This window comes from Cervus canadensis, chromosome 3, assembly GCF_019320065.1.
Source record: "Cervus canadensis isolate Bull #8, Minnesota chromosome 3, ASM1932006v1, whole genome shotgun sequence".
Classification (NCBI taxonomy): Eukaryota; Metazoa; Chordata; class Mammalia; order Artiodactyla; family Cervidae; genus Cervus; species Cervus canadensis.
In genome coordinates this window covers 66650626-66678547 of record NC_057388.1, presented here as the reverse complement: position 1 = coordinate 66678547, position 27922 = coordinate 66650626, and the positions used below count along the sequence as shown (strand labels likewise).

The window sequence follows — 27922 nt, the reverse complement described above, 5'->3', positions numbered from 1 at the left end:
AGCAAGCAGGAAAGTATCCTAAGACAAACTGTTCCTTTTCCCAGGCAGTGCTCTATTTGGATATTTAGAGTAGCCTTCTGAATGCCTGGAGTTTATCTTTGGCTGCAAGACAAGCATACACTGGGCCTGCAATCGGGAGAGGAGGAGGAGAAAGAATAACAACAAAAAGACCCCTTGCCAGGCGTGTAGAGGCGGAGGTGGGGCAGAGCCAGGCTCCTGACTGGCACTGCAGGGTTCTGAGGCTGGGACAGCTGTGGAGCCCATCACCTCGGGAGGAAGGGTTTGTTCTGCTCCTGATTTCCTGGCTCCCAAACTCCCTGCACATTCTCTCCGGCTGAGTTCATTCTTGGCTAGTCCTCAAAGGCAAGAGAGCCAGGTGCTGGGGTGGAGTCAGGTTAGAGCCTGGAAGTTCATCCACCTTTGTGATGTTAAAGGTAAGGGAGGAAATGTGAGATAGAAAGCTTACTGGACTCTTTTTTTTTTAATTTATTTTTTTAATTGGAGGGTAATTGCTTTATAGTGTTGTGTTGGTTTCTGCCATATAACAAGGTGAATTATAATCATAATTCTATATATAGCCTTTCCCTCTAGAGCCTCCCTCCCCCATCCCACCCCATCCCTCTAAGTCATCACAGAGCACCAGGCTGGGCTCCCTGTGTTATACAACACTCTTGATTCCACTCTGAGGATGATCTGTGAAGGCTTTTAAAGGAATCAGGTGGTAGCTTAAGAATGGTTTTTTTGTTTGTTTGTTTTTAAGTTGAGGATTTTTTGCCTCTGTGAAAGCATCACACCCCTATGTGTTGGTGGCTGTTTGTCATCAGCTTCTCTTTGGCTGTATGTAGGAGGAACAAGTGGCTTTTGTTGTCTGCAAAAGATTTACCAAGCTCCTTGGCCACCCTGTTGCATAATGTCTGTGCTCCAGGATTTGTGTGGAGTGGCTGTGAAAGAACAAGCTTGCTCTCTTTAACCTCATTAGTGTAGGGTAGATATGGAATAAAGCCATGTATTGTGCTCTTGTAAAATGTCAAAAGCTAAGGAGCTTCCTGGTATCATTGAAGTTATGACCTATCTGGATAACTCTGTCTCAAGACTCCCAAAGTGTAGCTGATACAGGGTCTTCTCTGGCTCCCAGCCTAACCAAATCTAGTTTTCATCTGCCACCCACTCACAGCAATAAACTCTTCCCAACGTAACAGAATCTATGCTCTCTAAATACTTCAGTTGGCATCTTTATATCTCAACAGAATACAAATCTAAGCACCCAATAGTCCAGGATTATCTTTGAGAGACTGTGCAGGGGTGGGGGGGGATATATTAAGTTTTTTTTTAACTGTTATTTTCAGGGAAACAGAGGTATTGGTTTTATAGTGCTAGCCCAGAGAAGTTAAATTACTTATATAAGATTAATATAAACTATGTTAAAAGCTCCAAGTAGAAAAGAAGTCCTTTGATTGGATTTTAATATATCCAATAAGCATAAATAAGACAAAAGGATAAACATAACAGAGAGATGTATTTGGATCAAACAAAGAATATCTTTTTGATAATAGACCTGTTCCCAAAAAATGGACTGTCTTGGTTTACAGTGGGCTTCCATTAGTCAAGGTGTTCAAGAAAAGGCTATAAAAATATTTGATCATTAACTAGCTCTAAGGTATAAAAACAGCAATGAGCATTTTTACTTTGTTAATTAAGGAGTTCTTAATATGTGATCCCCATACATGAATGTAGGATTACTTTTAGGTACACATTTTTGGAGGAGATTTTTTTCCTCGTTTGTTTTTTTTAATCACAAGCTCTTTTATATGATAAACCAATCAATTAGCTCTCCCTGTAAAGAGTTAACCTCTCTATGTAAAGATTCCAACTAAGTCTAAGTCTCCACCTTAAACGTGATTGTTATGATAAAGTTCAATAGACATTTGAGGATAATTTCTAATATGAAAGATAGAAATCAAAATAAAATAGTAACAATAATGCAGGGAGGAGAGAAAAAAGTAACAACAACAACAAAATAACTCATTTTTATACCCAGAAAACAAAGAAGATACCTTATAAAACAGTGAGCTATGGACTATATGAAAGGAACATGGAAGCAAAAAGGAGCTCTTGGAAATTAAAATTATGATGGCAGACATGAAAAATTCACAAGAAGAATTCGAAGACAAAATTGAGAACATTTTGAGAAAAGATGAGAGGATAAAGAAATGGAAAACAGGAGAAAAAAATGAGAATTAGTCCAGGACATCCAACATTTGAATAAAAGGAAGACCTTGAAGAAATAGAGGATGTCATCAAATAAATAACTCAGGGGAAAATTTCCATCCCCAAAGTACAAGAGTTTCTAGGTAGAAAGGGCCTAATAATTATGTCCTTTAATCTATTTTTAACAGGTTAAACAAATACCTATGCCAAGGTATATAAGTATAACATTTCAGAATACTGTTTTTAGGGAGAAGATTCTAAGTTTCCAAAAAGAAAGAAAAAGAGAAAAACAAAACAAAAAGCAAAATCCAAACAGGTCATAAGCAAAAATGAGACAAATAGTTCAGATACAACAGACTGGAAATTAGAACTGGAATTGAACTCTTGAACAGTAAAATTGAGTAAACAGTGAATTAATTTGTTTATTTATTATAAAGGGAAAACTGTTTCAACTCAGAATTTTATACCCACCCAAAGATGGTAGGAATGGCATGGGTGTTGGGGGGACAGTGAGGATGGGACAGGAACAGGAGAACAGCAGCTTTTTCACACATTCAAGATACTGTACAATGGCAAATGTCTAAATAGCATGTATACCAGAACTTCTGGAGCACTGTTCACCAGGGATATTCATGGTAACAGCATCAGTAGCAGGTGTGAAGTTTTCCCACTGCTCACAACACCCTGGAGAAGAGAGAGCATAGTCTGACAGAGCTAAATGTCAGACTCTGGAGAAAGTACTCAGATACTTGGACTTTGGGGTTTTTTAACTGCATACTTAGGGAAGCATCAAAACATTCTCTACGTAATCAGAGGCCAGGATACAAGGGTAATGGTACTTGGCCGAAACATATCTCCAGTCTTCTTCTGCCGAGATACTATTTTTAATTGGAGATAGCACCAACCCCACCCCTAGAGTGATCCAAGTGCTGAAATCCAAGCCCTGAGGTTGCAGCCGTGTGAAGAGTCAAGTAGTGGTGGACATTATATCATCAACTTTCATGGTTAGTAAAGCACCAGCCCTTCTCCTGGAATGACTGGGGAACAGAGATCCAAATGATGATGGTTGGCATTAGTTGCCAGAAGCACCAGGCACATCTTGTTTAAACTGAGCTTTGAAGAAGTCAACACTTGCTGGTAGGTCAGTTTGTAGGATATTGGTCTTGAACAAGTTATACTTTTCCTCTCAAATAATTTACTTCACATACACCTTTTCTGAGGCAACTACTGAATGATGCTCCACCATATTGAGAGAGTAAACCAAGAAAGAGGAAGATACACAATCTTAAGAAAAAGGAGAGACAAAGATAATTACCAGGATGACAGTGATGGGAAATCCCCCGGATGATAGAAATTTTCATATCCCACACAGAAGTTCACAGGGGTGAAAAGGAGAACAAGACCATGGATTTGGAGTTGTTGGTTTTACTTCCATTTAAATATATTTCACTGTTGGAGTCACTAGTCATAATTTTTCCTCTTTTAGTTCTTGAGTCACTCATTTGGAACAAAGCAGGAAAAACCAAATTTAAATACAAATCCAGTCATGTGTCAGGAGGTTCCTTCTTTGGTCCCCAAAGTTCTTAGAGCCTGTCCTGACTCCTGGCGCCCTTGGCAACCCCACTCCCTGAGAGGAGCCACGTATGCTTTGTGGTTATCTTTCCAAGGAGATTTGGGGAGAATGACATCAGCAGAAGAGCCAGATTAGATAATGTAAAACATCTGCCTCTCTACCCTTTCAGGTCAGCTCCTTTGTGAAGTAAAGATTTGCAACCTTCTGCATGCACAAAAATAATCTGGGGAAATTGAAATATATATACATATACATGTATATATTTTAATTGAAATATGCATATATATGTGTGTGTGTGTATATATATATATATATATATATATATATTTTTTTTTTTTTCCCCCTGACTTCAACAGTAAAAGGTCTGATTCACTGGGTCTGTGTTAAAACCCAGTTGTCTGAATTTTTAACATATAGGTGGTTGAATTACAAACCCACCTCAAAGAAAGCCTACTGGAGAGACTGAGCTCTTAGGATCCAGAAGATCCACTAATGATGGAATCTTGTGAGCATACTCCCCTGTCATTAACTCCAGAGACATGGAATCTGTTTTCAGCGAATGTGCTGGCATTTCTTTTAAAGACAATGTGGAGTGGTCCCAGTTTGGGAACGAGCTTGTATGGAAGAAAGCCATCTGACATGTCTTCTGAGGACTATTTTGTATTCTAAGGGGATGCCTCAACAATATGCCATTAGTGTATAAATAATTTAGTGACATAAAAGTGAAGAAGCAGAATTACAAGTAGGATTTCCAGGAGAAATAAACTTGCTTTTTGTCCAAGCGTCTAAATAATACTTATTTGGTTTCAAAAAATACTTATTTGGTTTCAACAGAGGGCTCAATTCTCTCAAAATCATAAAACTCCAAGACCCATTTTTTTCACAAAGCCATCACCACCATCAGTACTGCTACTAATTCCCAGAGTTCCCCCAAAACTCCATTCTCCCTTGGAAAAATCCAAGGTGGTTCAGTGAAAGCACTTGTTTTCAGCTTTATATGTGTGTTTGTCTCTCTAACCAGATTACAGACCTCATAGGAGTAGAAAAATATATTTTTAATCTTTATATCAACTTGATGGGTGATGATTGAGGTGATCTATCACTATTGACTCAGTTAAATTATATACTTTACCCAGTCATTCAGTATACAGCAAATGTAATTCATAGTATTTGAGATATTTTATAATATTTTAAAATTAATACTTTTCTAGTTAATAGTAAAAAAAATGGAAAATTTTTTCCAAGAATATAGTTTCAAAATGAAAATGAATTTTAGAATAACTACTTCCAGAAATTTAACTGGATAATATCTACTCTTTCATTTTAAAAACAATGATATTAATAGTAATGAATCACTTCTCAATTTTTATAATGCCCCTAGAACCCACTTTCTCCACTTTTATTTTTATTTTTTTCCACTTTTAAAAATATAGTAATTAAAATAATATTATGTTATTGATGATACTATACACCTAAGGTGAAACTGGGAACTGAGACATTAGACAACTGGGAAACTGGGCAATTAGATAATTCATGCTTTCAAAACTTTAACTCCAAATATAGAGATCTTAAGTGGAAGTTGCCCTTGATTTTATTCTTTTAGGCCTCAATTTCCATTTTTCTGCATTGACACACCCAAGAGATCATAATAGAGCATATAGTAGTCAATCCTCTATATTTATGCACATCAGCTTGCTGTACACATTACTTCAGAGCCTCCCAGAACTCACTTGCATGGGCTTCAGCTGGTTTCATTCAGGTGCATCTTGACCGTGCCTGCCTCTCCTCCTACCCAGCACATCTCTATCGGGGGTAGACATGAAACTGCTCAGTGCTTACACATGTGCAACCTACAAATGCAGGGTAGTTAGTGCCCCATAGGACAACCTCTGACCATTGAGGGGGTGGGAGCCAAGGCATACATTCTTTTCCTTTGTTTCCCTCAAATGGATGGTTCTGAAATACCATCTGAAACTCAGCGGTTGGCTGTGTGGTCCTGGGGATTCAAGTTACCATTTGCTTCTATTATATGTCCTTGTATTGGCATTCCTTGCTTCCTCCCTCCCTCTCACCCCCCCCCCCATATTTATGTGCATAAATACTGAGGATTACATTAGTCAAATATTCTCTCATACATGCTCTATGTTCTGAGGAACTTAAACAATGAAACTAAATTTGAGAGTAGTGGGGAGCTAACAGAACTGGGGGGGTTCTAAAGTTTGATTTTTGAGATGCAATCAGTTTTTTTTTTTTCTTAGGCTGATTTAAAAATATACTTGTATTACTTGGTCATAATTGTTTGATGAAAGAAAAGAAAGCCACTTTGGATTAAAGTTTTGTCCCAGATCATCCACAAAGTGGATAGTTCAAATTCAGATAATCTATGAATGACCATCATCACACTAACACTAATGGAGCTGCTACCTAGAAAAATATACAAGACAGTGATGATAAATATTTATTTATTATTATTTTAAAATTCACTTGGCTGCACTGGGTCTTACTTGTGGCATGTGGGATCTAGTTCCCCAAACAGGGATCAAACCTGGGTCCCCTGCATTGGGAGTGTGGAGTCTTAGCCACTGGACCACCAGGGAAGCCCTACGCATAAGTATTTTAGTATGATCCATTGGATCTCTAATCCAATAAGTGAGTACAGTATTTAGAAAAAACTTCAAAGCCATTAGAACACCAAACAGAATTAGCAAGAACGAATAGCAATATAACACTTGATTGTCTTACAAAGTTTCCCGTACTGTGTAGATCTATATACTGCAATTGGCATGCCTCAGGTTTCTTTTAATTTATGTTAACTGCTTTCCTCTTGTAAATGCCAATATTTGTTCAAGAAACACAGTCATTTGTTCTGTTCAGTCCAGTCGCTCAGTTGTGTCCAACTCTTTGGTGTGCCTGCAGCACACCAGGCTTCCCTGTCTGTCCATCACCAACTCCCGGAGTTCACACAAACCCATGTCCATTGAGTCAGTGATGCCATCCAACCATTTCATCCTCTGTCGTCCCCTTCTCCTCCTACCCTCAATCTTTTCCAGCATTGGGGTCTTTTCAAATGAGTCAGCTCTTTGCATCAGGTGGCCAAAATATTGGAGTTTCAGCTTCAACATCAGTCCTTCCAGTGAACATTCAGGATTGATTTCCTTTAGGAGGACTGGTTGGATCTCCTTGCAGTCCAAGGGACTCTCAAGAGTCTTCTCCAACACCACAGTTCAAAAGCATCAATTCTTCGGTGCTCAGCTTTCTTTATAGTCCAACTCTCACATCCATACATGACTACTGAACAAACCATAGCCTTGATTAGATGGGCCTTTGTTGGCAAAGTAATGTCTCTGCTTTGTAATATGCTGTCTAGGTTGGTCATAACTTTTCTTCCAAGGAGTAAGTGTCTTTTGATTTCATGGCTGTAGTCACCATCTGCAGTGATTTTGGAGCCCCCCAAAAATAAATTCTGCCACTATTTCCACTATTTCTCCATCTATTTTCCATGAAGTGATGGGACCAGATGCCATTACCTTAGTTTTCTGAATGTTGAGCTTTAAGCCAACTTTTGTTCTGTAGATGTCCAAATTCTAGCCACTGTCCTTCAAAATGAAATGAAAGTACAAGAGAAAACTTCTCTCAAGTATTGTCAAAGGGCATTTTTTTCCCCCTTGATAAAGATTCTACACACCTTATTCCTCTGGGGATTAGTAGTCTTACTTAATACAAGAGTAAGTCAATAATGAAATGTGTATTTTCCCATTATTGGGAAATAATGGGAATTTTAACTCAACCTTGATAACTTTACATTTATAAAAATTTTAATCATTTTTCTGCTTATATTTTAAGTGGAGAACGAACATTATTTTCACCAACTATGCAATGAGTTTTGTAACTGTCATCAGAATCTGGTAAGTCTAGACTTATGATGGATTCCAACACATAGGCTTTACAGATGAATAAATGTGGGCTCAGAGATGCCAGGGACTGCATATCAGCATCACTCAGCAGCCCAGCGGCACTGGGCCCGGAGTCCTAGACTCCTGCTCACCCATTCTGATGACCCTGTGACCATTCTAGTGGCCACTCTACTCTACTCATCCACTGGTTGCAGCCTTACTTGACCAAGGCTGTCAATGCTTCTGAGGTCAGGATGACTCTGTCTTTATTTTGCCCAAGACCTTTCTATAAATTCATTTGTATCATTTTTTTTTAGATTCCACAAATAAGTGATATTGAATGATACTTGTTTGAATTACTTCACTTAGTATGATCATCTCTAGCTCCATCCATGTTGCTGCAGATGGCATTATTTCATTCTTTTTATGGCAGAGTAATATTCCATTGTGTATATGTATTTATCCATTTATCTACTGATGGATGTTTAGACTGCTTCCGTGTCTTACCTACTATAAATAGTGCTGCTATGAACCTTGGGGTGCATGTATCTTTTCTAATTAGAGTTTTCATCTTTTCTGGATATAGTCGCAGGAGTGGAATTGCTGGATCATATGGTAACTCTATTTTTAGTTTTTTAAGAAACTACCATATTTTTCTCTATAGTGGCTATACCAATTTGCATTCTCATCAACAGTGTAGGAGGGGTCCCTTTTCTCCACATGCTCTCCAGCATTTGTTATTTGTGGATGTTTTGATGATGGCCATTCTGATCCATGTAAGGTGATATCTCATCGTAGTTTTGGTTTCATTCTTAAGATGTTAAGCATGGCTTGTGAGTTCAATTCACAGATATACTGAACTATACTAAAATGTATCTGAAAGTTTGCTGAATTATTGGAAGACTGTTTCTTGCTATGGTCAATACATTGCTCTTTTCGTCATTATTTCAAAGTACTATCCATGAACTCAGTTATTCTACATGCTGACTTTCATCTTTATCAGTTAATATTTCTGAAGATTCACCCAATCGAGAGAGAAAGATAGGAGTATGAACTACCATGAAATATATATAATTAACATAAATATGATTTAATGAATATAATAAGCTGAACTTAGAGTAAGGGTGTTTCCTGTTTTTATAGGAAAAGATTATAAATTAAAATCTTTGTCAGTAAACATTAGACTTCTTGATAATTGTTGTTTAGTCATTCAGTTGTGTCCAGCTCTTCTGTGACCTCATGGACTGTAGCCTGCCAGGCTCCTCTGTCCATGGGATTTCCCAGGCAAGAATACTGGAATGGGTTGCTGTTTCCTTCTCTAGGGGATCTTCCAGACCCAGAGATGGAATCCACATCTCCTGCATTGGCAGGCAGGTTCTTTACCACTGATCCACTAGGGAAACTCCTTCTTGCTCATTAGTTGAAGTAAATTAACAAAGAAGTCTTTTGGAAGGCAGCTTCAGCTGAGTCCTAGTCTGAAGGCTGTATCAAGGCTGCTATTAGTAGTAGGAGAAGTTTCATTACCCTGCTGTCTAAGACCTTGTGTCCTGGAAGAGCTGTGTTTGGGTTCAGCCTTCTGTAGGGAATAAATCTAAGGAGTGTCTGAGGTACTAGAGAGCCTTCCTGTTCAAAGTTTAGCTTCTTCACTGACTGATTGTATGACTTGGGACAAAAATTTTGAAACTTTGTCAAGTCCTAATTTCCTAATCCAGAGATGAACTTTTAGAGAATCAGATGAAACAATGATTGCAAAGCTCTCAGTACGCTGTCTGGCATATAGGAAACACTCCATTACTCCATGAATTCTGCTTCTTATCATCTTCTACAATGCACAAAACGGTTCTTTTTATTCAATGACAGTATCACAATGGCCCATTAGGGGAGGGCTGAACAGCACTTCATTTTGACAAGGTAAGATGAGAGATGAGATGCATCGAAAATAAGTACTAAGTAATGTAAGTTCATTTTTTCCCATAGGATTATAAAATAGAAAAAAGAGTTCTGCTGAGTGAAGAGAAAATATTTAAAATGATCATGGAGATGTCTTTTTATTTTATAAAGAAAAAACTCAATATCTACTATTTAAAAAAAATTGGCAAAAGCTATCATCCCTACAATCATCAAAATTAGTGGGGCTATTGATTTATTTAGGGGGCTTCCCAGGTGGCTCAGTGGTAAAGAATCTGCCTGCCAATGCAGGAGATGCAGTTTTGATCCCTGGGTGGGAAAGATCCTCTGGAGAAGAGAATGGCAACCAACTCCAGTATTCCTGCCTAGAAAATTCCATGGACAGAGGAGCTTGGCGGTCTATAGTTCATGGGGTCGCAAAGGAGTCAGATACGACTGAGCGACTGAGCACATTGATTTATTTAACTTGATTTCTTGGTTTGGATTAATTGGTTGGTGAGAGTGTATTGAAAGGAAATTAATCTCTTGATAAGAACAGTGCTAATGTTAATGGATAAATGATTACATACACACTCTTATCCATTAAGGGAAGCTGGAGAAACCTGGGTAGAAGTATATTATTTGAGAGTTGGGAAGAGGCAGCACTTACTTGAAGCCACCCGAAGAATCTAATTACAGCAGAAAGAAGAGAGGGGAAAAGGAAAAGGGAATAAACAATGGCAATGTGTGGGGTGTGGATGGGGGTGTGTGGTCCTGAAGCCTGACCATTTATCATATGAAATATTGGACTGGGCTGAGGTTGGGTAACTTCGGACACTGGAAAGGCCTGATCCTTACTCTCTGAACCTTGGGGTAATCTTTAGACATTACCATTAATTATTTAGACTCAGAAGACTGCAAAAACATCTTGATTCATTGGCAAAGTGACAAGCATATGGTGTGTTTTGCAAAGCCCTAGGTTTCTGTTGAGAGGAAGCTAACATTAATTTCTTACAAATTCTACAGGGACTTTCCAAGCCAGCCATTGTTAACATAGTTTGACATCAAAGTTGGAGAGCTGGGAGGAGTTTTGAAAAATAAGTTAGGTCCAAATTAGCAGCTTTATTCAGGCTGGCAACAAGGAAGCTTCTGAGACACTATAGATTTCCCACAAAGAGCGACAGAGCATCGGACAGCTTTGCAGCTTGATTGATGGTAGAGGTGGCAGGTCTATTTAGTGGGTCCTACAGGATGGTGCTTAGAATCTGGTGTTTCCTGCAGTGCTTGGCAGTCTGGCAACCCTCAGGCAAGAGTCCCAGTTCAGACTCACCAGACATGTGGTACGATCATGGTCAGGGCTGCCCTCTGGGTGAGTGAGGCAAGTAGCCCACCAATTCACAAGCTGTTGGGGGACATCCCCTAGGGACGGGAGAGCGCTGGGGAGAAAGGAGGTGTGGGTATACATGAAGTAAAAGATGTACAAAGAACCCCTCATGGTTTGCAGATACTCATTATTGTTTGGGCTGCTTCTGACAGGGCTTCCAATTTGAGTTGCAAGGCTTCTCTTGTTCTAAGGATAGATTTGTTCTATCTTCCATCCTGCAATGGGCTCTTAATGACCCTATGGGCAAACAGTTCATTTCTCACCCTCTATCTTCTCTGTCGTCTTTGGACCTCCTCAAACCTCCATCAGAAAGGTGTGGTGAAGTTTGAATTTCATTTATTGTACAAGTTTATAGAATGCAGTTTGCATAAGAATTCTGTCTCTGATGGCAATAAGGTTTAGTGATCAAGGCATAAATATTAATAAATGGAGCTTTTCTTAGGAACTACCAGAAAAAAACCTTTGATAATGCAAGCAAAGGCAAAAAATGAAAATATGAACTATTAATATTAGGGGAGAGAGTGTACACAGATATAGAGTAAACAGGATTTAAATAAAAATATTTATAAAGAACCTGAGGTATTTACCGTTGGCTGAAATGGCCCATTCTATATGGTTAACAGACAATTTGACCTCTTCAGCCCAGGAATAAAGCTTCTACTCTGAGAGGAGTCGCCATCTATTTCAACATGCTTTACGTAGATTCACTCATAAATTATGTTAGAAATACAAGCATTGGCCATAGTTTAAAAACACTTCTTTGTCTGGAAAACTCTTATATCCATTCTAAGCCCTTTTGGTTACATGTATACCATTTCCCTTCTGTCCCCAGAGAAAATAAATTCTAAAGAAGATAAAACCTTCTCTTTTTCCCCCCAATAAAGCGTTTTATATATCGTGGTCATGTCATCACTCTTCCGTCTTCCCCATGCTTTACAATCCCAGTTTTATTCATCATTCCCCACAGGTGCTGTTTTCCAAGTGTCTAATCATCTGTTAAGCAACCCTACTAGTAGACTGTGCCCATATTTCACTCCCCATATTGAGGGTCTCTTACCTACACCCAGAGATTCTAGGAAAGTGCTAATAACTACCAAGAGCAGACTGTTTATCTAATTTGTGACTTCGGTTTATCAGTTTTGTTCATTTGTGCTTTACCTTTGAGATAAACTACCACAGGATCATGGCCACATCTTCTTGATACTGTCCCAGGATCAAACCTACATCCTTCTCATGTGTGGACAGTGTCTGAATCTCTTCTTCACAAACAGGGTGCTCACCGTTATGGGAATGGTACTTCATGGTTCCTCTTTAGACTTTGACATATCCATCTAACAGCCTTGGGACCCAGTAAGGAGGATGCAAAGAACCACTCCTGGTCAATTAAAGGCCAGTTCCTCTTCTGTGCCTTGTGTGTGCTGGTTTTTGTCTTGGTGTTTTGTCTACAGCCCTTTCTTCTCAATGGAAATCTTCTCCTCCTCCTTAGGGATCCAACTCAAACGTTGTCTCATTAAACCCCTATGATGGATGGCATGTTCCTCTTCACTTTGTCCTCCTACAGTCACCCTTCCTATCCAATCCCCAGGTGGAGGTCCAAGAGAACAAAGTAGGGGCTTTATTAAATTTTTTATAGTCCCAGAAGTTAACAGAATATTTGATATACAGTAGATGTTGTATTTCCTGAATTAATTAATTGATCATTTTATTAAATACTGGAGTTGGGAGAAGAAAGAATTGAAAGTCACTAACATAGAACTATTATGCCATAGAGTGGCTCAGAGCAAGGGAGGAGAGAGAGAATAAATGGTAAGGAATCCAGCCACAACAACCCTCAGGAGTGTGTGTGTGTGTGTGTGTGTGTAGAAAGATGAGTTGACAAAGAGTGCTTGGTGACGAACCACAATACTGTTATTTCATAGCCGTGAAGAAACAGAATTTCAAGAAGGAACATTAAAAAACTCTTGCAACAGCACTCCACCTGATTGAGCATCTGCCCAGCTCCGTAAGGTAATGTCGTGCCTCTCTTCCTCACTGAAGGCTTTATTTCACTTCCAGAAGCGTCTGCGCTCTCCCCTCTCTCAGAAACTCGCCACTCACTGCGCCCCTGCCTGGAACGCCCTCTCCTGCTTCTCTCAGAGGCCTCACCTCCACCCTCACTGTCCTGCCTGCTCCAGACACCCTTCTCACCAGTCTCCACAAGCTCCCACTTACTCCTCAACCTCTTGCTTATTTCCTTCCCAGATCCGATCAGATTTTTAATTACTGAAAGCGTGCATGCACATATTTTTCATCTGTCCTTAGGATGTAAACTCCACAAAAGATAACACTTAATAAGAGAAGACAGAAAATAATAACAAAATAAGGCATCTTTGGACTTTGTTCCCTGCCGAGTTCCCTGCTGTGTACTATTGGCAAGAGGAGAGTTTTCTGCTCACTTCAGCAGTCATCCATGCCTTCCGTCCCCCACCGTGTCGTAGTGCTGGGAACTAGACTAGACATTCTCTCTTGCCCCTTAGCGCTGAATTTCATGGGCCGCTCTCACCACTACCCTGCCAAACTAGGGCTCTTCCAAATCCATTTTAAACAGATATGAAGGCTCCTTTTACTTCCGGTTCTTGCCTTTTCAATAAGGCTAAGCTGTAGGGCAAAGACTGCAAGGAAGCCTCTGGCCCCAGGAGACCCTTGCATGGAGGGGCACCATGAGGTGGCTTCATTGCTATTCTGGGCTTTGGAAATGGAATAGCGGGTCTCATTGCCTCACCACAGCTGCTCTGCAGGGAGCATGTAAAATCTCTGCAAACAGTCCCAGTGTGCTTATAAAACCTCAGGTCACTGACAATTGCAGTGCTCATTTGCTGTGGCCAATTTAGCGCTAATAAGCTGAAACTGGGCTTCTGGGATTTGTTTCCATGGCATGTAAACTCCCTTTAGAAACGGAGTCCCCCCCCCCCCCCCCCCCCCCCCGCCCCCAAAGAGACTGCAACCTAAAATAGGTTTCTTTTATTCAGTCTCCATTTTTGTGAGCTGACTTGCGGCCCGTTTAGGAAGTGCCAGAATCATCACTTCCACCTTCGTCAGAGCCTGTGCTCCACTAGAGGGCAGCCCAGCTGCCACTGGACCCGAAGGGACCGCGGGCAAAGACGTGCTGGAGCCCCGGTCTTTCCCTTCTGGGGAAGCGTGGCGAGCGATGACCGGGCAGGTCAAGCTGCCTTCACATCTGGGTAACAGACCCGGGTGCGTGCACAGCGCTCCGAGGCTGCGGGCAGGCCCCGTGCCAGGGCACCCAGGTGGGCCTCCGGACTCCGGCCCTGAGGCCCTCGGTGGGGCTGCCCTCGGAGAAGCCCAGCTGAGGCATGCCCACTCCTCACAGATGGCTCACAGCCTCCCTCCCAGCCCCTGACCTGGGAAGGAGCCCTTTCGGAAGGTGTGGATCATTCCTGAGGCTGCAAGTCAGAAGAAGTCTCTCCATTTTGAACTTGATTCACTGTGACTTGGAGGCAGGCACCAGGCCCACAGAGCATTCAGCTCACTTCTCCCTCCTGCTAGGAGAGCTGATTAGCCACTGTGATTGGCCTCACAGTTTGCATAGATTTGGAACAAGACGGAAAGGGGGCTCTTTGCCTTCAAGGACGCAGCGTACCTCTCTCCCAACAGACAATCCCTGTGGATTTAGGAGACCTGGTAGACTTAGCATGGTTGCCATTTTGAAGCTCCTTTGTGATTGTTGACAATTCAGATTTGCCCAAAATAAGCAGTTCTGGTGTTCCTTCCAGCCTCCTTGAGGCCTGGGGATGCTGAGAAGCTCCTGGTTCCAACCAAAGCAAGATTTTACCAGAAATCTGGCTGTCTCACAGCCTCGCTATCCCCATGGGCTGATTACAAAGTGCAGTCACCTAATTGTTTGTGATCTGCCAAACCCTGTCAGGAATTTGCTTGTAGCTTGGAAGTTCTGCCAAAAACTTCTCTCTAGTTCTGGGCAGAGACACTCGGAGACACCTCTGGGGCCAACTTTCTTTCGTCACGTTCAGCTAAGATGCAAGCTGTCCTGAGAGAGAGCCAGAGTGACTAGGAAAGTGGGGGTGGGGTGAGGTGACCTTGAGAGCCCAGCTCCTTTCTTAGCTTCTCCAGTGGAAAATCACCACTTTGCCAGCCCATACTCCATCATCCACAAAGGGCAGCTGATGGACCCAGGGTTCAGGCCAGTGAGGACAGTGCCAGTTGCCATGGGGGAAGCAGAAATCTGCCCTTCCTGGGTGATGCTGTTCCCCTGAGATGGGAGATTGCTATGAGATGGATCACTGCAATTTTCCTCTGAGAAGGAAGGTTTCATTGTGTACATTATGGTGTGTGTGTGTATGTGTGTGTGAGATGGAGAAAGAGGGAGAGTGAGAGATGGGGGGAGAGAGTGAGTTGTGGTGTGGGTTACTGCAATTTTTAACCTAGTCATTTCTCAACCACCTACGTTTGATACAAAATGCATAACCTATACTGGAATCAAATTATTGGCGATGAACTAACCCTGCCAGGTGTTTGGCCTCTGCCTGGCCTGTGTTTCAGGACCCCTCTCATTGCTTACAGTTCTGATCCTCACCCATTGGACAAAACCCCATGGTTGGACAAAACCCCATGGTTGGACAAAACCCCATGCTTTCCAAGGCACAAGCTGCCTCCTTCTTCCGTAATGAATGATAGCATGTACCGTATCCATTTATGCCCATCAAGGGCATATCTCACATCCTGGCTGCTGTTGAAAGGCACTTGGCAAGTAAGACAACACCTGGTGGCCAGACCCCCTTTAACATGATGAGTGTTTGCTCTCTAGCCCAGCTGGGAGGCAGGCACTGGATTGTTGCTGGGTGAGCGGAGAGATCCCTGCACAGAGGGGAGGCCAAGTCCTCCCCAGGGGATCAAGAAACGCGCAGGCTGTCGCCCTCTGATCTCCAGTTGCCAAACCATCTCTACAAGTGGTGTGGTCTCATCTAAGGAAAAAATTAAATCCTTCTGAGCAAGATGTTGGGATGTTATTCATTCCTTGGGCATTGGCTGACAGTGTCAGTCAGGTAAATTATTTTCCACCTTTATATTTCAATTTTTCTCCGATTTCTACTGTATTCCACCTTTGCTCACCCTTGAAAAATGCTGGCAGCAAACACTCTCTTATGAGAACCTGATGAGCATAGATTATGTGGCTGGTGCACTTTGAGTTTTGTAAAGGAAATGGGCTACAAGTTCAGATCTCATCACAGGGAGACCAGAGAGATAGGTAAACTCTGCTGAGAGGTGATAAACTTGATGTTGGTTATGGATGCTCATGAGGTGAGGTTTGGCTTCATTAAGGCCCACAGTTTTTAATTTTCTTGTTGAACAGTTCTTTAAACAAGTCCATTGGCCAAAAGACAAGAGCTGAAGGGTGAAGTGTTGGCAGAATAACACATGGAAACACTAAAAAACTGAGGGTGCTTGTTCTGCACAAAACTGTAAGGACCAGTTTTTAAGCATTTGAAGGGTTGCCACTTAGAAAGATCAGAGTTGTTCTGCATAATCTTTGATTGACTAAAGGTGAAAGGAGCCAAAATTTGAAAAAAAAATTTCTAACAATTACAATTGTCTGATTGTCTAATTGAGTTGGAACAAATATGAACCAAACATAGATGAATAAAATCTTGATGATCTCTGATTCATAATTCTATGATTTTCTTTTCCTAAATGTAAGTCTCCCAATAATTATATTTAACTTACCACCTATTTAACAAGTCATCTTCATCTTTATCCCTCAAACAAACTTGCTGGAATACCATGTAGGCAGCTTAACTATTCTCAGCTCTCTGAGTTTTATTCCTCTATTCTTCACCAGGAACGCGCGAGCCTCATCCTTACCCAATCAGTTTAGTGTTGTATGTACCCAGTTGCCACATCACTGTTTTTACTGGTTGGCTCTATTTATTCTGTCGAGTGCTATGGTGAATGTGACATCTCCTGCCTAGCCCACTCCCCACACCACCCCACTATTAAACAGAGAGGGCCATCATGAAATGTGGTTACCATGAGAGTGGCCTGGGGTAAATTCTGCAAAAACCCTTACATGTACTGATATAGAATCTTTAGCCTTCTAGCCATCAAGCCCATTGAAAGATTTTTAACTTCCATAAACTTCATAGAGGAAGGTAGCAACACTGAGGCCCTGTGCTGGATTTTACCAATTTTGATGAGTGTCTAAAAGTATAGCCTGCTTAGAGATATTGTTGCCGTTTAGAATGTTGGCCAAAAAAGCAAGTATATTTGTATACTAAATTCCCTATGCAAATAATACAATTGTGTGAAAATAAGTAATTCAAGTTCTAGTTTTATCGGTTTTAATCATTCATTCAACAAATATTTATTGAGTGCCTCTTATGTCTGATAACCTGAGGTAGCTTCAAAACACCATAAGATATGGCAGCTGCCCAGAAGAAGCATTTGTGATCTTGCACACTCCTGAGATTATCTTGAAGGTGAGATAACATAATAGATATGAAAGCATTTTTTAAACTGTGAAGTACTGTGTATTTGTAACTAAAAAAGCCAAAATCATGAAGTGTGACATTCATAATGTCTCTGTTTCATTTTAAGTGACCTTAAGTCTATTCACACATATTTATTGTATAATACATACTGCAGGCAGGCCTTTTCCCAATATCATCACCAGACCACCCAGAGCATTTAAACTCACATCTGAGTCTCTGAGACAGTCACGTCTCTTCCACTAGCCGCTGCTTCACTGCTTATGCAGGTGCAGCCTGGGTCCTTTCTGCCTGATCTGATCATCATTTCAGACTCCTTCTATGTCACTGGAATGTGATGGTGTTCTCCCACCCCTCTTCTACACACTGTATCCTCTACTTTTCTGGCCAGAAGGTGTGTAGCTGGCTCTCACACAGACTTTAGTGAAGAAAATGCTGTGAGCAGAATGTTGATCATATTGCTGTGATGTAGCTCTTAATAGGAAATTTCAAGTAACGATGTTAAAACGAAGTGGTATCATAAAATATTATGCTGTTTTAACTATCATGATGCAGCTCTCAACTTAGAAGTAAGCTTTGGGGTTGGTAAGAATTCATTTTGTCCTTGAGTGACCTCTGCTGGTGATTCCAGGATAAAATTGTGTTCAAACACTTAATTAAAGAAAGAAACTAGGAAATTCTGAAATGATGGCCCAAGACCCAGTGGGAGGAATCCTCAAACACCTGTATTCTCTCCGGGCAAACTCATTTGGCCCTGTGTGTGCACTAAGGCACCATGCCAATCATTTACTCCTCACTAAACTCTCTGCAGAAATATTATGAACATCTTGTTATTCAGTAGCTAAGTTGTGTCTGACTCTTTGTGACCCCATGGACTGCAGCATGCCAGGCTTCCCTATCCATCACTGCCTCCCGGAGTTTGCTCAAACTTATGTCCACTGAGTCAGTGATGCCATCCAACCGTCTCATCCTCTGTTGCCCCCTTCTCTTCCTGCCCATGAACATCTTACAGAGTAGGAAAGGGACTGTGAGGGAGGTTAAACAACTTAAAGTCAGTAGTAGCTGGTCTATAGTCTAGGCTTCCCCTATGCTGCAGTTTCCTCGTTTGACTTCAGGAGCCTCCTCTGCTACCTCAGAGAGATGGTAGGATGGTAAATAAGGATGCACAAATAGGCCCTTACATGGGCTGCTTGGGGAAAAGAGGTTCTACATAGGAGTGAGACGTTACTGTCTCCAAAAGAAAATGGCAAGTCTTCTCTTCTCTTCCTTTGAGTGTGGTGGAATCTTAGCCTCCAGGTTTGCTAATTTATGAGTGACTGTTCTCCTAATTTAGGTCATGGATTTTGCTTTCATTTTCATGATCAATTTGAGTCTTCAAAAGTTTGGCAATTACAAACTTGTGGGTATGGAAATGTATTTTCCATATTTTCATGTTTTATGATTAATGTCATAAAAGCAGGTGAATGAAAGTGTTAGTCATTGAGTCATGTCTGACTCTTTGCCACCGCACGGACTCTAGCTGGCCAGGCTCCTCTGTCCATGGAATTCTTCGGGCGAGAATACTGCCACTCCCTTCTCCAGGGGCATAAAAGCAAACACACAGCCAATTTTCTGGGCACAACAACATTTAGCACCTTGTCCTTGCCCATCAGGAGTTTATGGCTAAGTGAAGCCAAGCTGTAAGCGGAGGGAAAAGAAAGAGCCACTGACACGGACACCTTCCAGCGTGGTCGGAAAGAGAAAGGGAGAGAAACTTTCAGAAAAGTTGGAACCTGAGCTTCCAAGTAAAGTGGGCATGGAAAAGCAAAGGTGGACTGCACAGGTGGATGAAGGGAATGAGATGAGGAAACACCTGGGGATGGGAGGCAGGTGGCCTTCTTGGGGGGCTGGAAGGAGACTCTGTCATTTGGGTGGGAGGTGGAGATGGAGGTCATTGAGGTTGGAGGGGGAGACAGTCCAGGTGGTCAGAGGTGAACCCGGTGAGAAGAGGATCTCATTGAGAGAATGGAAGTTCTTTCTTTTCTTTGAAAAGTGTAGAAGCTTTCTTTCTGGGACAGAAACTGGACCTGGCAATGTCTTGGGGTCCTTGCCAACCTCCTGGATGTTCATTCAGATGTTTGAAAAGACATTAAGAACTATCAGTTGTTTTTTTTTTTTTTTTTAATTTTATTTATTTATTTATTTGGCTGCTCTGGGTCTTAGTTGTAGCATGTGGGATCTAGCTCCCTGACCAGGGGTCGAACCTGGGCCTCCTGCACTGGGAGCTCAGAGTCTTAGCCACTGGACCACCAGGGAAGTCCCGAACTATCAGTTTTAATACTGTCCCCCATTATTGATTGCTACTGTGTTCCAGATACTAAGCACCTAACAGGCATTTTACCCTCAGTTATCCTGTGTCTACCCTGGTGCCTCAGATAGTAAACAATCTGACTGCAATGCAGGAGACCTGGGTTCGGTCCCTGGGTTGGGAAGATCCTCTGTAAGACAGCATGGCAACCCACACCAGTATTCTTGCCTGGAGAATCCTCATGGACAGGAGAGCCTGGTGGGCTACAGTCCATAGGGTCACAAGGAGTCAGACAAGACTGAGCGACTAAGCACTCACACACACCCTGTAAGCAGATAGTTACACCCTCATCTCACAGGTGAGGAACTTTAATGCTCTGGAACACACACAGGTGCACTAACCATCTGTGTGTCTATGTTGCAAGCTGAAAATGCAGTTCAGCTCCCCTTCAGGCTGTACCCCTCTGCTCTTTACAATGAGTCATTCACTCTTCAGATGTCTAGAAAAACATCATCTCCATTGTGGAATGAATCTTTCTTTTCTCTCTAGGGACAACAGTACAGGAAAAGGATTAAGTGTCTTAGGACACTTAGGTAAACTGAACAAATTTCTTTCCCAAGATAAATGTGCAGTTGGCGAGTTCACCTTTGAAAGAAGGAATTTATGGCAGTCATTCTGAAAATGTCCAGATGGTGGCGCTACTCCCTCAGTGATTCCACACCCTTTTCTATTCCTTTTGGATGGGTTTGGATGAGAAGAAAATTCAGGAAACCTTAATATTCACATATTTTCTAATCTATGGTTTTTATCAGGACTCATGATTTTTCAAGACTAGATTTCATTAGGTAATATAAATCAAGGTAAGTTGGGAACTTAACACAATTAAACTCCTGTTTTCTATAACATTCAGCTAGCTGTTTAGAACTTCTCTGAATCAGTTTTTACAAATGAAAAAAACCTATCCCAGTTAGGATGAATTTCCTCTTATTGGAAATGGAGTGGCTTACAGAACAAAATTATGTTGTAATATAAGAATACCAAATAAATATAAAGAGGGAAGGATTTTAATACCCTCAGCCTAAGTATAAAGTAAATTCTAAAGTTTTACAATTAGGTGAAAACCTTTCTTGACAAAATGAATACTTTTTCTTCAGATATACAGCCACAGACATCATCAAGAGGTTTTTTCTTTGTTTTCAGCCTTATCTTTCCCCCAACCCGCCCCCAAAAGCCTTTGAAGTGGCTATTTTGTATTTGTTGTATTAGTGGAATGGCCTGGTTTTGGCCCCTGTACATGCATCCAGGCCAAATGGTTAAATGTTTGATGTTTTTGTATCACCCCCTTCTGAGGATTGTGTCTCTCCTTTGTTTTATTAGCAGTACTAAAGCCAGCAGACCCACGGCCCCGGAGAAGGAGAATTGCATTATTTATTCTCTTGGAAGTAGCTTTAAAGCATTACTTTCCTCCCCAAACAATGTTTTCTAAACATTCTCTCTGATTACACAAAATTTTTAGTCTGTCCAGCTAAACCGTATATTTTAAAGAGACATTTTCAAACAAGTGTGTTCAGGAACTCAAGTGTTCAGGGACAAAATGCAGCCGTCTGTGCTGCGTCTAGAAGTTAAGTTGCCTCCTGATAGATATACAGCGTGTGTAACTGCAGGCTTGGGAGGTCTGTTCATATCCGTGGGAGTTAACAGCATAAATTCCAAGGGAATTCAGAGAACAGACACTTAAAATAACACCAGTAAAGTCACACTAACTGCAGCATACTCAACACAGCCTGTTTAATGTGGTGTGATTTTTATTAGGTAACGTGTTGTACTTTAAGCCACAAAACAAAAACAACTAAATAGGCAGAACTTGGGATTCTTTCTTAGATTCTTTCTTAGAACCCTTTCTAAACAGTTAATGAGAAGCAAAGTGGAGAAAAACACTCATCTGAACCAGATAACAAGGAGATTTTGTATAGGGTTTTCTGCAGCCACGTTCTGTGTTCAGATCTAACATCAGCAGTCAGATTTCTAAAATTCATCACCCATAACTTAGCTGACGTGCTGTCTCTTCACAGTCACTGTTATGACAGCTCATGCTAGGGGGACATTTTCTCTTTGCTGGAATCCCCCAGTGGCGCCCTGGGAATAGTTTGTGTTTCTTGGTAAAGGTTATCTTTATTTACCCATGTCGTGGGTCAGCAGAAGAAAACCCAATGCATTAAAATGTCATGGGGCCATCGACTTCTGTGTCTTGCCAGTCTGGGGTCCTGCAGTGGATCTTGTTCAAATCAGAAGTTCAACATCTGTTAGGCTTTTGGTGGAAATGGGGATGGGTTTGGTGGGTTATTTTGTACTCACTGTATCAGGAGAAAATTAAACACAGAAACAGGGCTTTATTAACCAAGCAGAGAAATCCAAAGTGGGTCTATGAGGAATATATACAGATATTCTCCTTCTTTTTAACGTTCTATCTCTCTCCCATGCCTCTTCATTAAAAGTGATTAGGTATCCTGAAAAATTCCTTTTATTTATCAGTGAGTATGTAAAACTTTTCCACTGTTAATATTCTGCATCAGAACCATTAGTCCAATGTCCTTTTACAATAAACCCTTGCAAACCTACCCGCCATGAAGTATGTAAACTTAAGACATGGAGGTTTGAACAAAAAAATATAAATAGTTAACTCTGCCTCAATTATTGAAGGAGATTCCTATTTAATAATGAAGGAGACTCTAAGAAATAGATATATATTTGTAGGTACTTTGATAGAAGTAAAACACAGCATTTTGTATTCTAGAAAAAGTTTTGTTTTTTTTTTCTTTTGGGAAAGTACTTTTTTAGTAGACAGAAAAGCACTATTTATTCTACTTTTCTAGCATCCAGTTAATGTACTTTATTCATGAGTGGAAAGATGTAATTATTAATGATTCCATTGTGAATGGCCAGGGTGGTAGCCACTTTTATTCTTAACTATACTGAATGGAATCCACAATTAGTGAGGTCATCATTTTACCCTTTCAAAAATAATCATGGTAATATGGAATATGTAATTGCTTAATATGACTTATCTAAAAATGCAACAATGAATTAACGACTAATTATCAAAGATAGTCACCATCCCAAAGCATAGAATTAGTGATGTCTCAAGCTCGTTCTCTGTTGCATGCCCTTCATCTCTTAATGGCTGCTGTTTTTTTTGTCTTATAGCTTTCGCTAAGTAACTAGGGGTGGTCATTAGACAATAAATTCTGTTTGATATCCCTTTCAGTTTCCTTCAAGATGGAGTGCAGCTTGCCCCTGAGAAATTTAAAACATTTTTGTTTGTTGTGGCTTAAATTGCCTCCTGACTTTTCCTCCCCCTCCCTGGGTAGCTATGGTTTACTATTATCATAATAGTATGGAAAAATGAGATGGTTCCAGAGAATATACCATTTAAAAATATATTTCACCACCCTAATTCCCTTTTGAAATAATGTTTCTGTTAGTGATTAAATAAGGAGTTTGAGTGAGTGTCATAGTGTCTATAAATAAACGAGAACATGCATTATAAAGAGCCATATTTTTACAATCTCATCTCCACTAAACAAAACAATATTTTCTGGCACCTGTACACTCAGTGTTGCATGTAGTTCTTATTATGGAATTTCCTTTCTCCTTTTGAGATTGAAGATAATTACTGAATGTGATAGAAACTTTATAGCCATTAAAAATAGAACAGAAAAATGTTACCAGACAGCACGTTGTTCAAAATAAATGTGAAACAGGACTTGAGTCCTGTTTCAAACACCAGTTGGCCCTGTTAGGTTCCAAAAGGATGTAGGTTTCATTTCTTGCCTCTTGATTTAAAAGAAGAATTCTTTTAAGAGGTTAGGAAAATGTTTATCAAATTATGGCTTAAATTTTAATTTAGTAGAAAATCTGGCTGCATGTAATTGCTTTTTTTGTGTGTTTAAAATGATTGAATATTAGAATTTTCAAATAGTTTAACCTATAGTTGTCCTTTTCCAATCAGCTTTGGCAGTGCTATATTGAGATTTGGGTTGGTTTAAGTAGACGGAATAGCATCCAGAAATATAATGGTGAAAACAATAGTACATGGGTGCCCTCTGAACTTCCCTATTCCCCAAGACTTACTGACTTCTTTATTATGGGGCAAGAAGAATGAGATTGGAAATGAAATCAGACACACAGGAGTATCTGTGGGTGCTTGTTCCACTAAGTTTGCTAGGGCTTTCAAAACTCCAGATCTTTTATGTGTTTATTATCCGGTTTGTGGTGATGGTGGCATACATGTATACAGATTTCCAATCACACAATATCGTTTACATCAATTATATGCAATTTTCTGTGTGTGCACTGCACTTAGTTGCTCAGTAGTGTCCAACTCTTTGCGACCCGTGGACTGTAGCCAGCCAGGCTCCTCTGTTCATGTGGACTCTCCAGGCAAGAATACTGGAGTGGGTTGCTGTGTTCTCCTCCAGGGGATCTTACCAACCCAGGGACTGAACTAGGTCTTCTGCACTGCAGGAAGATTCTTTACCATCTGAGCCACCCTGAGGTGGAAACTCCTGATCCCTTTTCTTTAAAGTTACCAAAAATGTTTAGATCCTTAAAACAAACAAACAAACAAAAAAATGGAGTGGAAGCATATGGCAAATCTGCTGAGATCATTTGCAATTTAAATCTGAATTAGATCAGCTTTGTTTCCAAATTCATCCTCTTACAGCTCAGAAATAAGGTCTTTAAGATTTTATAATAGCGTTGCCTTTATTGTATCTTATTGTTTTGTTTTACTAGCCTAAATATGGAGTGATAGTCACAACCTCCTTTGTGGGATTCTTGTGGTTAGTTTCAAAATTGCTATATGAAAACAGGGCCCAGCTCCTTTAGAATGTAAATTGTGTTCCTTTTCCCCAGAGTCAAGGATCCTGTCTATTAAGTTTCAAATTCATTGAAAATACCAGCCAGGCTCTGTCTCACCAAAAATGACAATGTTTTTCTGCTTTTTGTAGCTAGCTGTTTTGTTTTAAATTTTTATTGGAGTATAGTTGCTTTACAAGAGACTTCCCTGATGACTCAGATGATAAAGAATCTTCCTGTAATGCAAGAGACCCCGGGTTCGATCCCTGGGTTGGGACGATCCCTTGGAGAAGTTGTTTACAATGTTGTGCCAGTTGTTATCTAGTATGGGAACCCTTTTATATGTAACTGCTCTTAATATTCCATAGAAAACATTTTGGGAAGATTTCAAGATGTTGTGTAACTCCCAAGGACTCTAGATGGTATTCAGTATAGAGTATGGGTGACCCTGTCTAACTGGTCAAATTTCTGTGCTGCTGAAGGTAGATAAGAACAACAGTGCTCTTTCCAAATAGGGGTATTTACCACTGGGTGAAGTTAGTGGCCTGAAACTGGACCAGGAGAGAGCAATTACACGTGTTGGGCAGGGGGCATAGCAACAAACAGGGAGATGGGAGGCAGCGCTTGCCTCTGCACTCAGGAGATGTGCTTGGAGTGGAGACAAATCTCCGTTTGACACCATGCTGCCTGTTGCCACAGCCTCTTCCAGAAACATGACTCCCATCAAGGAATTGGGTGAGGTGGGAACATGGAAGCCTTACGGGAACAACTCTACTGCCTCCCAAATCAGATCTCTGCTTCCTGAATCTGGTTGTCAGAGTACAGCTGGGGAACAGTTTATAAAGTTGAAATTAATCGGCAAGTGTGTTCTTGAGAACACTGGGCCTGATTTTGCCTGAAGATAAAGCTTGAAGGTTGCCCACTGATGGTGGTAGTTGTGCCCCCGAGGCTGCAAAACTGGAAATGGCCCTGGGGGTTTTGCCGAGTAAGGAGAGGAGGAGGAGGTCCTTGGAAAAAGAAAGACCCGAGAGTGTGGGATGGCGGGTTGCTCTTTGACTAATTACAGTGGCTTTCAAAAAAACGTTAGCATTTATCTTACTGCGACATTTGCCTCATTGAAGCTGAGCTGTTTTCCCCTCTTCTCAATGAGATATTGAGGGAGCTCTGAACTCTGTGGCAAATGTTAACTTTTTAATGAAAACCCTTGCACACTGTGTCCCAGAGGCAGGGCCTTTGTGGGACTGAGAAGTAAGCTAAACGAACCGCTGCTCAAAATTCCAGGAGGTTAATAGGCAAATCAACCTAGAAATGGAGAAACCAGCTGTAGCTCTTCTCTTTCCCCGCTTTTCTTACAATTCAAGGCATCTGGGCACCATCTTAGTGCACAAATATCCCATTTTTCAACTTCTGGGGAGTTTTTTGGCTAAAGGAACCATTTGTTTTTTATTATTATTAATGGCATCCTCTATTTGACAGGCTCCAGACAGCCTTGCCAGCTCAGGTCACCGAGGTGGGCTGGGGAGGTAGGAACCGTAGCATGATCCCTTCCCTGACTGAAGCAGAAAGGTCACATTGCCTCTTCTTTCTGCTTCCTGTCGCCAGTCTGCTCATGGGGAGGGAACGTGGTGGGGTTGAAAAGCCCTAGACCCGCACAACTTGAGCTGACGAATAACTTCAGGTGGTCTAACCCATGGATCCTCAGCCTTAGCTACACAGTAGAATCACCTTGGCGGCAGGGGCCGGGTGAGGGGGCTGTTTGGAAAGACTGAGTCTGCTCCACCCCTATCCCAGAGATTCTGATCTAATTAATTGGGGGTGTAGCCTGGGCATGGAGATTTTAAAGAGCTCCCCAGAGGATTTTAACATGCAGTAAAGATTGAGAACCCACTGGTCTAACCCAAACTGAATTCTGCAGTTCTGCATGATGGTAATAGATATCTCCCTCTCCCGAACAGCCACTGACCACTTTCTCCCACCCCTGCCCCCACCATTCTTCACTGACCCTTACTCCAAATACAGCCCAAATGGTTCAACGACCATTGGGGCTAACCAGGTTAAACATGGTTTTGCTTTATGATAAGATTTCTCAGAACTTGAATATAATCCTCTGGAGGGTTCAGGGGGAAGATCTTCCCACATCTACTGGACTCCTAATTTCATGGCAGGACTCAGGGAACTAGGGAGCCAGTGACTTATAGACCCTCCCTCCTTGGGAAACACTGCCTCTGATCTAAGAAAGAAGCTCTAAACAGATGGGTTCACTTCCTTAGTGTGTACTTAATGTATTTGACTCTCCCAGTCGATCACTTCTAACACCTCTTTCTTCTATACAATGAAATTATTTTTAGTAATAAACATGTATAATCAGTAATCACTATTTTGGGAGGTTTTTTAGTTGTAAAACAGTTTAATATTTTTAAAGGATACATTTTGATGGAAAGACGTGATTCAAATTCCATTAAATATTCCATGAACGAATGAAAATTTGCATTTGTCAAACAAAAATTTTACATCTCACCATGTGTACTGTTTCCCTCTTGTCAGTTTTAAACAAGTAAAATCTTCAAGTAGTCACATAGAAAGACACAACTGAAGTAACTCAAGTTCTGGGTTTTGTTTTTATAATCACTTGCTGTTAATGTTTATTCCAAATCTACTGTTTGGGAGTCTATCATATCCTGAGGCTGAAGATGCAGACTGAGTTCAAAGCAAACTTGAATGATTCCCAATCATTACAAACGGATTCTGGAAACAAGATGCATATAGTTGAGTCCATGCTTATTGGAGCCCAACTTAAAAACTGGGAGTTTTTAAATTAATTTCTGTGTAGCATACAATGTTTATTAAAAGACAAGTAATAGGAATGTGCTCATTTGAAGTGTGTGTATCTATATATATATTTGGTTGATTGATTAGAATCAATTGCTTAGACCTTAGACCAATAAAAGATTTCAGGGGAAGGAGGAGCATTTTATCACTGACACTGTTGAGCATGGATGAATCATGATAATAAAAAGCAAACTGGCTTCAGTCAGTTTTGCTCTTATTTAAAATTCTCTATAGACAATTCACCCCCCTTTCCCTTACTCCCAGGGCAGACCATTCCCACCACTTCATCCTGGTACATCATTCTCTATATCCACGGTCACCAAATCTAAGCACGGAAGGTGAAGCAAAACCCAGGTCTCCTAATTCCCACATCAGTACTTTCCTGTGCCTAATGTGTTGAGAAAAATACATTTGTCTCTACAAAGGTTTTAGAAATGTTAGATGAAACCTCCAAACTACTCTATAATGAACAATAATAGCAACACAATCTGAAATGTAAGAGTC

At 40.9% G+C, this 27922-nt stretch overlaps 1 long non-coding RNA gene across 1 annotated transcript in view; it reads left to right on the top strand.

Moving 5' to 3' along the window:
* Window positions 1–215: 215 nt before the first annotated feature.
* LOC122438480 overlaps window positions 216–27922 on the top strand; it is a 222702-nt gene continuing 194995 nt past the window's right edge. Inside the window, exons 1-2 of the long non-coding RNA XR_006268568.1 lie at window positions 216–434; window positions 12865–12952. This is a non-coding gene — a long non-coding RNA (uncharacterized LOC122438480). The remainder of the gene's footprint in view (window positions 435–12864; window positions 12953–27922) is intronic.